This window comes from Juglans regia, unplaced genomic scaffold (assembly GCF_001411555.2).
Source record: "Juglans regia cultivar Chandler unplaced genomic scaffold, Walnut 2.0 Scaffold_647, whole genome shotgun sequence".
Taxonomy (NCBI): domain Eukaryota; kingdom Viridiplantae; phylum Streptophyta; class Magnoliopsida; order Fagales; family Juglandaceae; genus Juglans; species Juglans regia.
In genome coordinates, this window is record NW_023361327.1 from 643 (window position 1) to 16,340 (window position 15,698).

The window sequence follows — 15,698 nt, forward strand, 5'->3', positions numbered from 1 at the left end:
TGCGGGAGCTGAAACGCACGAGAGAAACGCGCAGCACAGGGGCGGATCAAAATGCGGACGATGCGGACGTGAAACGCAGAGGCTGAGGCGTGCACACTGCAGAGAGACGAAACGCATGATCTGGAGGCATAAAACGCAAAACAGAGGGTATAAAAAGAAAAGGGAATTTCGTGCGCCGGCAGTTTTTATTTGATAGTTTTTCTGTGTTTTTTTCGTCCGCGCATATTTTTCTTTCAGAATTTTATTTTCGCACAGCTTCATCTTCCTCTTCAATTTATTTTTCCAGTTGATTTTATTTTTCTGCAAGTTTGTATGTTTTTGGGTTTTGAATTTCAGCACATTTGTGGGATACAGTATATTTTTATTCAGTAATTTTCATTTGAAACAGTATATGATGATGTTAGATTTTTATTTTCTTGAGCATTTTGTTAATTTAGAGATGATAGGCTAGATTTTTAGCTTGGGATTCAATGAGTAACCCGTGACTATTTGGGATTGGATTTACTTCAATATTTAGTGCTTTTGATGATTAACTTGATGGATTGTATCTCAATGTGCATCTAGAAAATATTAGAGTTCTTTGTTCTTGGTTTAGATCAATTGTAGACGTAAAGGCACAATTGATACTTGAACAAGTAACATGACTTTAATGATTTTCTTTCACTTTCTATGATTGTTATATAATTCATCAAGTAGTTTTATTAAAATAAAATTGTGGTTCATTGCTATATTATCCGACTATGATTTCTAGGAATGAGAAAATGGTTGAGAGAAAATAAAAAGATCCATCATCAAATTAGTGGGTGAAAATTGCATCCCATGTGTTTGTTTAATTGTTTCTTACTAGTTTAAGTCAACTTCCATACGATTTCTTTAAATCCCTTTAATCTTAGCAATTTTAGAAAAATAGATTCTCTTTTATTTTCAGCTTTACTTATGCTTGAACGTCCCGACAATTTCACTCATAATTCACTCTACACTCCCTTAGTAAATATCCACATCTAGGTGTAAATATTGTTAGTGGTTAAGTTTAGGAATTTATTTCTCTTTGCTGATTATTTTAAATTTTTGTGTCACTCCAAACGGTAATATGTGGTCTTGCGAAAATGAAATGTTTGCTAAATTCTCATTTTCCTTTTATATGAACCCGCGGGAATGAAATCCCTTGAACCCACAGTCAATTTGAAAACTCCCCAAGAAAGCCAAAATCAAGTCAATGGATGGAGAACCTAGACCCGATGAGAACCCGTTTCAAGAACCTAGATTATATTAAAATCTAGACCCGTTGAAGAACCCGTCTCAAGAACCCAGATTACAAAGGAGGAACGCCACAAAGGTTGTGATTTACCTTTGATAAGTTCAAAAGTTCAATTAAGAACAAGAGGAGTAAAACTCAACTCACAATGAATAAATTCATCAAATTTTATAAATTTCATAATCTGATTAGAATGAGGCTACATAGAGTATTTAAAGGAAAACCTAATGAAACCCTAGCCAAAATAAACCCCTATCTTCCAAAAGTGCCCCTGGATGAACAGTGCCGCGGCTACAGTGCCGGCTACAGTACTCGGCTACAGTAACCCTAACCCTAGTTCAATAAAATAATAACTTTCCCAACATGCCCTTGCATAGGCCTCCTTAAGTGCTTCCCATAATAAACTCAATTATTCTAAACTAATAAAATAAGTTCTTTAAATGAATTAAATAAGTTGAAACCCTTCAAGAGCCCAAAGCCTTTAAGTCTTGTCGTTGCCTTCTTCCGTAGCTGATCAAATGAATTAAAACAGGATCTTCATCCTTCAAGCCCCATCTTGAATGTTGGCCTCTTGCTAAACTTATCCCAGGTGGATTGCATCAATCCTTGCATTGTCTCTTTGATCTTCTTGGCCCATCTGGAAGTTGCAAATGATCTTTAAGACTAGGCTCATCTTGGTTCCCATCATTCCCCCTCTCCTCAAAAGGATTCGACCTCGAATCTCCACCTGGATCAAAGGGAAAGTGGTTAGTACCATTGAAAATAGTAGAAACATGATACTTACCTGGAAGATCCATTAGATATGCATTTTCATTAATTTGTTCAAAAATTTGGACTAGTCCATCCAAGCTATCCATATCATCAACTGGTGAAGACTTTAAATCTAAAGGAGGAAATTGATTAAGTCTATAAACAATTTCAATTGGTGAAAATTTAGTAGTGGCATGAACATTCCAATCATATGTAAACTCAATGAATGGCAAAGAATACTCCCACAAATGTTCATGAAGCACATCTAAAGTCTTCTTCAAACCAAAATGACCACTCCAATATGCAAACTCAATGAATGGCAAATAATACTCCCGCAAACGTTCATGCAACAAGTCAATGAATGGCAAATGATACTTCCATAAACGTTCATGCAACATTTCTAAAATCTTATTTTCACCAGAATGACCACTCCAATTATATGCAAAATCAATGAAATACAAATGATACTCCCGCAAACGTTCGTGTAACACGTCTTTGAAAGGCAAATGATATTTCCATAAACGTTCATGCAACACAACAAAAGTCTTCCTTACACCATGGTTACCCAACAAACCAGCATGTCCATCACACACAAGCAACTTACGCATAAAACTAGTAGGCACACAAAATCTATTCATTCTAAACAAGTACCAATCTAGTTTATAGAACTTACCAAAAGATGCATTCTCACATGTTCCATACACACTAGCAAAGTCATCATTATTAGCATGCAATTCCTTATCATATTCAAATCTCAACAATTTCGCATCTAAAATGAAGACAAGGACATACCTTCTTGCTAAAGCATCAACCACAAAATTTTTCATACCTTGTGTGTATTTGAATACATGAGGAAAAGTCTCAATACAATCCTCCCGCTTAGTATGCATTCTAGTCAACAACTTACCTTGTCCCTTTAAGTGTGTCAATGACTCTTGTTTTTCCAAGAAAGGTCGATTAAGAATTGTCGCACCTGGCATAAAATTAATGTAGTGCTCTATCTCCCTAATAGGTGGCAATCCACAAAAGACACCACTAGGAAACATGACCTCATATCCCTGCAACAAAGAGACAACAATACTAGGCAAACATACGTCAAGTCCGTTAGGATTAAGACTCGCCTTAGCACAAAAACTCACTTTTCTCTTTGTTTTTCTCTCACTTTCTTCACACTCTCTTTTCTTTCCACTCTGTTTTTCATTTTTCACTCTCTTTTTCACAATTACTTTTCAACTCATTCTCTCTTTTGCTTAAGGTTTTAGTCTCACCCTCTTCTTTTTTCTCTCTCATTTTTCTGTCTTTCTCCATTTCGGTCTCACTGTTTCTTTTCTTCTCAATCTCACATTCACTCTTTCTTTTCAGCACAATCTCACTTTCACTGTCACCTTCACTCTTACTATTAAGCTCATTCTCACTTTTTCTTGAGGTTTCAGCCTCACCCAAATCTTTTCCCTTTGGTGGTTCGGTCTTCTCCTTTGCTACAACTTGATCATTTTTGTCCCACTTTGGTTTCCAAGAAGTGCTAGAAACCGAAGTATACCTTGATGTATCATTTCCTTTTAGCCGTCTCTCCACCTTCATAGGCATGTGCACCATGTCCTCTATCTCCTCATAATGTTGCAACTCAACTACATTGACTATCTCCCTATTCAACCCCCTCAAAAATCTTTTCATTATGGCCTCCTGATCCTCCACAACATTAGCCCGAATCATAGCCACCTCCATCTCCTTATGGTAGTCCTCTACACTCCTAGACCCCTGTATAAGATTTTGTAATTTTTGGTAGAGGTCTCTATAGTAGTGGCTAGGTACAAATCTCCACCTCATGATAGCTTTCAACTCTCTCCATGTTTCTACAGGCCTCTCAAAATTCCTCCTCCTATTGGATACTAATTGATCCCACCAAATAATCGCATAATCAGTGAACTCAATTACAGCCAACTTCATCTTTTTCTCCTCAGAGTAATTATGACAATCAAACACCAACTCTATTCTTTTCTCCCACTCTAAATAAACTTCAGGGTCAGTTCTACCTTGGAATGATGGTATTTTCATTTTGATGCTTCCAAGGTTCTCATCTACTCTATCTCGACCCCCTGAGTTTGCCCTAAGGCCTCTTCCATGCCTAACTCTTCTATGTCTACCGAATCCAACTTCAGATGTTAGCACTTTCTCATTCTCACCATACTCTCCATTCTCATACCCATTCTTAATATTAGGCTCACGTCGCCTCCTATCTTTCTCTCCTTGCAGATTTCTAACCATTACTTCTTGATTATCCATACTATTCCTCACTTCACCTAACACCAAGTTCAACCGCTCAAACTCTTGTTGTATGGCATGCAACACAAAGGTTGAGTTATCTGCTCGCCCCCTTGGAGATGAGCTACTCCGATGAGACATTACAAGGTGCTGCACAGAAGAATGTTAGTGGTAAAAAAGAAAACCTCACACACTCCCTTACGTGTTTCAACTCGAATAATGGCACTCTACTCGTGTTTCACTCTTAATGGCTTTTTCTCGATAATAGTCTCACACTCTCTTGCCTTTTACCTCAATAGTTTTTTCACTCAAGTTCTTTCAGAACTAAATGAACTCAATCAAGACAAGGCAACCTTGTTTTATCCCAACTAGTAATTAGATTCAGGAAACAAGAACAAGAGAAACATGAAGGAATAAAAATGACACGAGAATCAATGAAGTTATACGAATGAAAGAGTAACAATAAGACAAGATACCAACTTGAGTGATGTACGCAGCAGCCCCTTTGATGATAAGGTTCAATCAACAAATTTCTTTTTTTCTCATTGTCGTAACTATGTAGCAACTTTGAATATGCTACCTTCTCTTCTCTTCAACTTCTTCTTTTTTTTTTTTTGGAATTTTCTTTTCTTTTCTTTTCTTTTCTTTTCTTTTCTTTTCTTTTCTTTTCTTTTCTTTTCTTTTCTTTTCTCTAATTCATCCACAAACAGCAATATTCAATTGTGAAAACCAACCAATTGAATTCAAACACACAAACATGGACAATGAAATAGAAAAGAATCAATGGAACGACACTCCAAGCAATTGACAAACTTAGAGATGCAGGAAACCCTAGAATTTTGAAACCCTAGGTGATGCAAATTTCAGCCAAACCCAAAACCTTAAGAATTTCGGCAGCCTACTTTTTGTTTCTATTTTTTTTTTTTGGCAACCCTAGAACAATGAAGCCCTAGAATTAAATTTAAGGATGCTAAAATTAAAAGATAGAATCAGACCTGATTGGAAACCTTGCTCTGAATACCAAATGATATGAACCCGCGGGAATGAAATCCCTTGAACCCACAGTCAATTTGAAAACTCCCCAAGAAAGCCAAAATCAAGTCTATGGATGGAGAACCTAGACCCGATGAGAACTCGTTTCAAGAACCTAGATTATATTAAAATCTAGACCCGTTGAAGAACCCGTCTCAAGAACCCAGATTACAAAGGAGGAACGCCACAAAGGTTGTGATTTACCTTTGATAAGTTCAAAAGTTCAATTAAGAACAAGAGGAGTAAAACTCAACTCACAATGAATAAATTCATCAAATTTTATAAATTTCATAATCTGATTAGAATGAGGCTACATAGAGTATTTAAAGCAAAACCTAATGAAACCCTAGCCAAAATAAACCCCCATCTTCCAAAAGTGCCCCTGGATGAACAGTGCCTCGGCTACAGTGCCGCGCTACAGTAACTCGGCTACAGTAACCCTAACCCTAGTTCAATAAAATAATAACTTTCCCAACATGCCCTTGCATAGGCCCCCTTAAGTGCTTCCCATAATAAACTCAATTATTCTAAACTAATAAAATAAGTTCTTTAAATGAATTAAATAAGTTGAAACCCTTCAAGAGCCCAAAGCTTTTAAGTCTTGTTGTTGCCTTCTTCCGTAGCTGATCACATGAATTAAAACAGGATCCTCATCCTTCAAGCCCCATCTTGAATGTTGGCCTCTTGCTAAACTTATCCCAGGTGGATTGCATCAATCCTTGCATTGTCTCTTTGATCTTCTTGGCCCATCTGGAAGTTGCAAATGATCTTTAAAACTAGGCTCATCTTGGTTCCCATCACCCTGTGAATTCGATTTTGGGATTTACCCTTGTATTACTTTGACAGCTTCTACGCTTGGAAGTCAAAATTAAAAGCTGATCAAGTTTTTGGCGCCGTTGCCGGGGACAACTGGTGTTTAGCAAAGCATTCTCATATTGTTGAGAAGACGTTTGTAGCGTTGTGAACCTCTTCACAACTTGGGTGACATTTTTCTTAATTTATTTTTTTTTATTTTATTTTTATTTTGTTTTTTCTTTGTTTTGTTGTTGTTTGTCTTGCTTCTTTTATTTTCTGTTCTTGTTTGTATGACTGGTTGGACTAGGGACCAAACTTCTCGGTTGGTTAGGACAGAATCACAAGCATATTTTACCTCAGCATCACTTTCTTTTGAGTCATCTTCTGACACTAATAGTACCATGGCTGAAAATGAGAATCATGATCGGGGAAGTAGTGAATCAGAATAGGACACTTGGAGATTATTTACAACCTGTCAGAACTAGTACCCCCTCATGCATAATCCTACCTTTGAATGCAAATGTCTTTAATTTCAAACCTGGAATGATTCCATTAATTCCACATTTTCATGGCATGGATTCCGAGAATCCGTACCTTCATATCAAAGAATTTGAAGAGGTTTGTTCTACATTCATGGACCCAACATGCACTGAGGAGGTTATTAGACTAAAGTTGTTTCCATTTTCCTTGAAAGATAAGGCTAAAACATGGTTAAATGCATTAAGACCTAGATCTATAGGCACATGGCAGTAAATGCAAACTGAATTTTTGAAGAAATTTTTTCCAATACATAGGACAAATGCACTTAAAAGACAAATCATGAACTTTGCCCAAAAAGATTCTGAAACTTTTTATCAAAGTTGGGAAAAGTTCAAGGATCTTTTAAATGCTTGTCCTCATCATGGTTATGAAAATTGGCGTTTGATAAGTTTTTTTTATGAAAGTTTGACACCTAAAATGCGCCAATTTGTACAAACCATGTGTAATGGAGAATTTTTTGACAAAGAGCCTGAGGAAGCATTTGAATATTTTGATTACCTTGCTGAAAATGCTCAATCTTGGGACACAGCTGATGTGCATGATAGGTCTAGGCAAATTGAGTCTGGTCATGGAAAATACACTTTAAAAGAAGATGATGATTTGCGTGCTAAGTTAACCTTGTTGTCTAGAAAAATGGAAGCTATGGAATTGAAAAAGGTAAATGAAGTGCATGCTGTCCATAAAAATTTAGAGAAGTGTGGCATATGTGAGGATCATGGGCATGCAACTAATGAGTGTCCCACGATCCCCGCATTCAAAGAGGTATTGTTGTACCAATCTAATGCTGTAAATATGATACAAAAACCATATTCTGGTCCTTATTCTAATTCTTATAATCCAGGATGGAGAAACCACCCAAATTTTGGGTGGAGGAATGACCAGCAATTAGCTCCAGCAGCCTTGGCTCCAGGACCCTCTCAACTCGCAATTCAAGCACCTCCAATGCAAAAGAAGGGTCTTGAGGAGACGATGCATCAATTGTCAAACACCTTGCAGCAGTTTATGCAAGGTCAAGCAACAATCAACAATCAAAACTCTCAAGCGATAAATGACATTCGGAGCACACTTACCAAGATGACTACGGCTTGGAGTTCTCAAGAGAAAGGAAAACTTCCTGCACAACCTCAACCCAATCCACAAAGTCAACCACCACAAGGAGCGGTTGAGAGCTCAAATGTGAGGCAAGTGAAGGAGGTCACTACTTTGAGAAATGGTAAGGTGGTGAACATTCCAGCTCAAGGTTCAGACAAGGCTGGTAAGGTCTCTAAACTTGTACTAAATGAGGCTGAAAATGGTGAGTTTGAACAAAATGAAACTGAAACTGAAAATATTTCATGTCCTGTACCTGCTCCTTTTCCTCAAAGATTGGTTTCTCTGCACAAAGACAAACACCAATCTGAAATTTTAGAAATATTCAAGCATGTTAGGATTAATATCCCTTTGTTGGATGCTATTCAACAAATTCCTGCATATGCTAAGTTTCTAAAAGATTTGTGTACAGTTAAAAGAAAATTAAATGTGCAAAAGAAAGCTTTTCTTACTGAGCAGGTCAGTGCCATAATTCAGAGTAATACTCCACCAAAATATAAAGATCCCGGTTCACCAACAATTGCTTGTGTTATAGGAAGTTCAAAAATTGGTCAAGCATTGTTAGATCTAGGTTCAAGTGTGAATTTGCTGCCTTATAATGTTTATGAGCAACTTGGTTTGGGTGAATTAAAACCAACTCCTATAATTTTACAACTAGCAGATAGGTCTATTAAAATGCCAAGAGGAGTTGTTGAGGATGTTTTGGTTCAAGTGGATAAATTCTTTTATCCCGTTGATTTTGTTGTGTTGGATGTTCACTTGACACCAAAATCTTCTTTTCAAGCACCTGTGATTCTTGGGAAACCTTTTCTTGCTACTTCAAATGCATTAATAAATTGTAGGAGTGGTGTTTTAAAGCTGAGTTTTGGGAACATGACTCTTGAACTAAATATTTTCAATATTTGTAGGCAACCTCAAGACTTGGAAGATGTACAAGAAGTGAATCTGTTGGAAAGCATCCTTGAGGAGGAGACTTATTTGGCATATCAACCCACTAACCTGCTGTTTGAGTTAGAAAATTTTTGTGAACTTCTCTCTGATGACACACCCATTGATGTTTCTCATGTTTTTAATGCAGAAAATAAATTGGAGACTAAATGGAGGCCAAAGATTGAGCAACTCCCGCTGTTGACAGCAAGTTTGAAGCCTTCAGCAAATGAAATCCCCACACTTGAGCTGAAACCATTGCCAAGTGACTTGAAATATGCATTTCTGGGACCGGACAGCACCTTTCCAGTGGTAATTTCAGCCCAACTCTCTCATGATCAAGAAGGCAAATTGATGGAAGTCTTAAAGCAACACAAAGGTGCCATTGGGTGGACAATAGCAGATATAAAAGGTATAAATCCTCTTGTGTGCACTCATAGGATTTACTTAGAGGAAAATGCTAAAGTTTCTAGGGAGATGCAAAGGAGATTAAATCCTACCATGAAAGAGGTGGTAAAAACAGAGATTTTAAAGTTACTTGACGTGGGAATCATCTACCCTATTGCGGACAGCAAGTGGGTAAGTCCCATTCATGTAATTCCAAAAAAATCTGGGCTTACCATTGTGAAAAATGAGAAAGATGAACTGATTCCTACTAGGATTTCTACTGGTTGGCGAATGTGTATAGATTATAGGAAGTTGAATGCCGCCACTAGGAAAGATCATTTCCCTTTGCCATTTCTTGATCAAGTGCTTGAAAAAGTTGCGGGTCATGATTTTTATTGCTTTCTTGATGGATATTCTGGTTTTTACCAAATAGAAATAGCACCTGAAGATCAAGAGAAAACAACTTTTACTTGCCCGTTTGGCACTTTTGCATTTAGAAGAATGCCTTTTGGACTATGTAATGCACCTGCTACTTTTCAAAGATGTATGCTTAGTATTTTCAGTGACATGATTGAAAACTGTTTGGAAATATTCATGGATGATTTTTCAGTGTTTGGCAGTTCTTTTGATGCATGTTTGACTAATTTACAAGCTGTTTTAGCCAGGTGTGAAGAGAAGCATTTGCTTCTCAATTGGGAAAAGTGTCATTTCATGGTTCAACAAGGCATAGTTCTGGGTCACATAGTCTCATCACGAGGTATTGAAGTTGATAAAGCTAAAATTGAACTTATTTCCAAGCTTCCTATACCCAAAACAGTAAAAGAAATCAGATCATTTCTTGGGCATGCTGGGTTTTATAGGAGATTCATTCAAAATTTTAGTTCTATCTCTAAGCCTTTGTGTGAGTTACTTATGCATGATGTTGCTTTTGAATGGACCTCTTCTTGTCAAGATGCTTTTGATAAGCTGAAAATTTTGCTCACCACAGCTCCTATCATGCAGCCCCCTGTTTGGTCTATTCCTTTTGAGATAATGTGTGATGCCAGTGATGTTGCCATAGGAGCTGTTCTTGGACAGCGTATAAATAAGTTCCCACATGTCATTTCTTATGCAAGTAAAACTTTAAATGGAGCCCAAAGAAATTATTCTACCACAGAAAAGGAATTGCTTGCTGTAGTTTTTGCATTAGACAAGTTTCGAACTTATATTCTTGTTCTCCTGTGGTTGTTTTCACTGACCATGCAGCGTTAAAGTACTTATTGTCAAAGAAGGATGCTAAACCACGTTTAATCCGATGGATTCTTCTTCTCCAAGAATTTGACCTTATCATCAAAGACAAGAAGGGTGCTGAAAACGTAGTTGCCGACCACTTGTCTCGGCTTACATTTGCTGAAAAGGATCACACTAACCCTATCCTTGACTCTTTTCCTGATGAACAATTAATGTCAGTTGAAAATTTGCCTTGGTTTGCTGACATAGTTAATTTTTTGGTGACAGGACAAACTCCACCCCATTGGAGTGCTCAAGACATGCGGAAATTCAAGCATGAGGTAAAGTCATTCTTTTATGACGATCCTTACTTGTTTAAATATTGTTCTGACCAAATCATAAGGAAATGTGTGCCTGATCATGAGATACAAGCTGTTCTTTCTTTTTGTCATAATGAGGCTTGTGGGGGGCATTTTTCTGCAAATAAAACTGTTGCAAAAATTTTACAAAGTGGGTTTTATTGGCCACATATGTTTAAGGATGCGTATAATTTTTGCAAAACTTGTGAGCCATGTCAAAAACTAGGCACAGTCACTAAGAGAAATATGATGCCTTTACAACCCATTTTGGTCATTGAGATTTTTGATTGTTGGGGGATTGATTTTATGGGACCATTTCCATCTTCTTTTGGTTATTTGTATATCCTCGTGGCTGTTGATTATGTTTCTAAATGGGTTGAAGCCATTCCATGTAAAACAAATGACCATAAGATTGTGCTTAAGTTTTTGAAAGAAAACATTTTTGCTAGATTTGGCATGCCTAAAGCTATCATTAGTGATAATGGAACTCATTTTTGCAACAAACCATTTGCTGCCCTCATGAAAAAATATGGTATACACCATAAAGTTTCCACTCCATATCACCCGCAAACGAATGGGCAAGCTGAATTAGCTAATAGGGAACTTAAGCACATCTTAGAAAAAACAGTCAACCCCAACAGAAAAGATTGGTCTTTAAGGCTTACTGATGCGCTTTGGGCTTATAGGACAGCCTTTAAAACCTCTCTTAACATGTCTCCTTATCGCTTGGTCTATGGAAAGGCATGTCACCTTCCAGTTGAGCTTGAACATAAGGCATATTGGGCTGTTAAACAATTTAATTTTTCTATTGACCATGCTGGTTCTGTGAGAAAATTTCAGATTTCAGAATTGGATGAGCTTAGGCGAGATGCATATGACAATTCTAAATTGTCAAAGGAACGCATGAAGGTATTACATGACAAGCACATCCAAAGAAAGAGTTTTGAGCCCAATGAGCAAGTCTTACTTTACAATTCCCGCCTCCATCTATTTCCAGGCAAATTAAGATCGAGGTGGAGTGGGCCTTATGTAGTTAAGACTGTGTTTCCATACGGAGCTGTTGAGATTACTAATCCTCAAAATGGAAACACTTTCAAAGTTAATGGCCAACGACTTAAACATTTTTTGCCAAAACTTTCACATGAGGATGCTTCTATTCCTTTGGAAGATCCCATTTATTCTCATGGTTCTTAACTCATTGTTGTTTTGTTTTAATTTTTTTCTTTTTCTCTTTCTTTTTCTCCTTTTATTTGTTTCAGTTCTATGTTTTGTTCTTTCTTTCTTTTTCTTTTTCTTTAGTATATCTTTTCAGGTTCAGCACTGTTTATTCCTTTATGGTTTCATTTTTACATTCACAATCCTTTCAGCCATCTCAGGTATTTCCCTTTGGCCCTATTTTCTTTCATGCTTTATTGCATTCATGATTTGCATTGAGGACACTGCTCATTTTTAGTTGGGGGGTAAGGAGAGCCTTCTACCATTAGTCTCTCAGGATTAATTATTGTGGGGTCTGATTTTTTTTTGTTGCTACCAAGCTGCTATTTTCACACCTCTCTACTTAAGATCAGATAGTTGCAATTTTGGGCTACACTAATTCTCATTGGTTAGTTTTAAGTTTGACACTTGACCTTATGATATGTCTTAGCAACTCAAACTTGGGAAAGTTACTTCAAAGCTATTGATTGATGACCTTAATTGACACAAACAGATATTTTTTGTGGTTTGTTTGACGACAATCAGTGGTTTCTTCTAAGCAACTAGCAAGAACTACAATGAACCATATCTTAATGGCTTAGGAAAAGTGTGATGAAAAAAAAAGGTTGCAAAAGTACATTAGAAAAGGGACAAGCTAGAGATCAAAAAAAAAAAAAAAAAAATAGGCATGTACATTGGAAAAGGCTGCCTATCACCGGGATCTGTTAAAAAAAAAATGGGTCTTTCAAAGTGTGATAGCGTGAAAGCCGCCAACGTAATGGTTTTGAATTGGAGTGAAGACCTTTTGGTCTTTCTTGAAAAAAAGTTGCTAGGTTGAAACTATTGTGAGAGATCTTGAAACCAACAAATGAAAATCTGTTCACACACTTGGTGCACTCAAAGATCTCCAGCTTAAGTACATTTCCCTTGTTTGAGCTCTTGAGAAGTTTATAAGCTTTTGTGTTGAGCTAAAACTTGACTTGACTATATTCTAATGCCCATGATTTCAATATGATTGATCTTTTGTAGAGATTTTTGAGTTTAGTAGCTCATTCTTGGAACCTACAATATTTTTTTGTCGCATTGTTTGCTAGAGACTAGCAAAAAGCTAGTTGGGGGGTGTGATAAAAGGTCAAAAACTACATGATTAAATTGCTAAAGTGAGTGATTTGTTTAACCAAAATGTGAATGAGCATTTAATTATGTAGTAATTTCTAATTCTTGACTCAATATGAAATTTTGATATTTTGCACTTGAAAGAAGTTGTATTGCAGTTAGTTCACACCAAAAAAAATTAATACTCCAAAATTGTACTCATGTCTTATTTATGTTGCAGGGAGATGAATTGAGCAGCAAGGGCAAAATGCAAGAGGCAAGGAACGAAGGCACAAAACGCAAGAGAGGGAGGCATGAAACGCGGACGCATGTGCTGGGCTGCAATGGGATGAAACGCACAGCAGCAAGGCCTGGTGGGCAGAGACGTGCGCACTGCAGTGGAATGAAACGCTGGGCTGCGGACGTGAAACGCAGGAGCTGCGTGCGCACTGCAGGCAGATCAAAACGCGCAGCATCAAGGCCTGGTGGGCTGAGACGTGCACATTGCGGAGAGATGAACTGCACGAACGTGGGCTGAAATGCGGGAGCTGAAACGCACGAGAGAAACGCGCAGCACAGGGGCGGATCAAAATGCGGACGATGCGGACGTGAAACGCAGAGGCTGAGGCGTGCACACTGCAGAGAGACGAAACGCATGATCTGGAGGCATAAAACGCAAAACAGAGGGTATAAAAAGAAAAGGGAATTTCGTGCGCCGGCAGTTTTTATTTGATAGTTTTTCTGTGTTTTTTTCGTCCGCGCATATTTTTCTTTCAGAATTTTATTTTCGCACAGCTTCATCTTCCTCTTCAATTTATTTTTCCAGTTGATTTTATTTTTCTGCAAGTTTGTATGTTTTTGGGTTTTGAATTTCAGCACATTTGTGGGATACAGTATATTTTTATTCAGTAATTTTCATTTGAAACAGTATATGATGATGTTAGATTTTTATTTTCTTGAGCATTTTGTTAATTTAGAGATGATAGGCTAGATTTTTAGCTTGGGATTCAATGAGTAACCCGTGACTATTTGGGATTGGATTTACTTCAATATTTAGTGCTTTTGATGATTAACTTGATGGATTGTATCTCAATGTGCATCTAGAAAATATTAGAGTTCTTTGTTCTTGGTTTAGATCAATTGTAGACGTAAAGGCACAATTGATACTTGAACAAGTAACATGACTTTAATGATTTTCTTTCACTTTCTATGATTGTTATATAATTCATCAAGTAGTTTTATTAAAATAAAATTGTGGTTCATTGCTATATTATCCGACTATGATTTCTAGGAATGAGAAAATGGTTGAGAGAAAATAAAAAGATCCATCATCAAATTAGTGGGTGAAAATTGCATCCCATGTGTTTGTTTAATTGTTTCTTACTAGTTTAAGTCAACTTCCATACGATTTCTTTAAATCCCTTTAATCTTAGCAATTTTAGAAAAATAGATTCTCTTTTATTTTCAGCTTTACTTATGCTTGAACGTCCCGACAATTTCACTCATAATTCACTCTACACTCCCTTAGTAAATATCCACATCTAGGTGTAAATATTGTTAGTGGTTAAGTTTAGGAATTTATTTCTCTTTGCTGATTATTTTAAATTTTTGTGTCACTCCAAACGGTAATATGTGGTCTTGCGAAAATGAAATGTTTGCTAAATTCTCATTTTCCTTTTATATGAACCCGCGGGAATGAAATCCCTTGAACCCACAGTCAATTTGAAAACTCCCCAAGAAAGCCAAAATCAAGTCAATGGATGGAGAACCTAGACCCGATGAGAACCCGTTTCAAGAACCTAGATTATATTAAAATCTAGACCCGTTGAAGAACCCGTCTCAAGAACCCAGATTACAAAGGAGGAACGCCACAAAGGTTGTGATTTACCTTTGATAAGTTCAAAAGTTCAATTAAGAACAAGAGGAGTAAAACTCAACTCACAATGAATAAATTCATCAAATTTCATAAATTTCATAATCTGATTAGAATGAGGCTACATAGAGTATTTAAAGGAAAACCTAATGAAACCCTAGCCAAAATAAACCCCCATCTTCCAAAAGTGCCCCTGGATGAACAGTGCCGCGGCTACAGTGCCGCGCTACAGTAACTCGGCTACAGTAACCCTAACCCTAGTTCAATAAAATAATAACTTTCCCAACATGCCCTTGCATAGGCCCCCTTAAGTGCTTCCCATAATAAACTCAATTATTCTAAACTAATAAAATAAGTTCTTTAAATGAATTAAATAAGTTGAAACCCTTCAAGAGCCCAAAGCCTTTAAGTCTTGTTGTTGCCTTCTTCCGTAGCTGATCAAATGAATTAAAACAGGATCCTCATCCTTCAAGCCCCATCTTGAATGTTGGCCTCTTGCTAAACTTATCCCAGGTGGATTGCATCAATCCTTGCATTGTCTCTTTGATCTTCTTGGCCCATCTGGAAGTTGCAAATGATCTTTAAGACTAGGCTCATCTTGGTTCCCATCATTCCCCCTCTCCTCAAAAGGATTCGACCTCGAATCTCCACCTGGATCAAAGGGAAAGTGGTTAGTACCATTGAAAATAGTAGAAACATGATACTTACCTGGAAGATCCATTAGATATGCATTTTCATTAATTTGTTCAAAAATTTGGACTAGTCCATCCAAGCTATCCATATCATCAACTGGTGAAGACTTTAAATCTAAAGGAGGAAATTGATTAAGTCTATAAACAATTTCAATTGGTGAAAATTTAGTAGTGGCATGAACATTCCAATCATATGTAAACTCAATGAATGGCAAAGAATACTCCCACAAATGTTCATG

General features: G+C 37.0%; 1 non-coding gene and 1 pseudogene across 1 annotated transcript; one reads left to right on the plus strand and one right to left on the minus strand.

Annotated features, from left to right (window-relative positions):
- Positions 1–6,895: 6,895 nt before the first annotated feature.
- Positions 6,896–7,002, minus strand: LOC118346060. The gene has a single exon (XR_004799461.1). It is a non-coding gene; the product is annotated as a small nucleolar RNA R71 (small nucleolar RNA).
- LOC118346054 lies at positions 6,951–13,432 on the plus strand (annotated as a pseudogene).
- Positions 13,433–15,698: the final 2,266 nt, after the last annotated feature.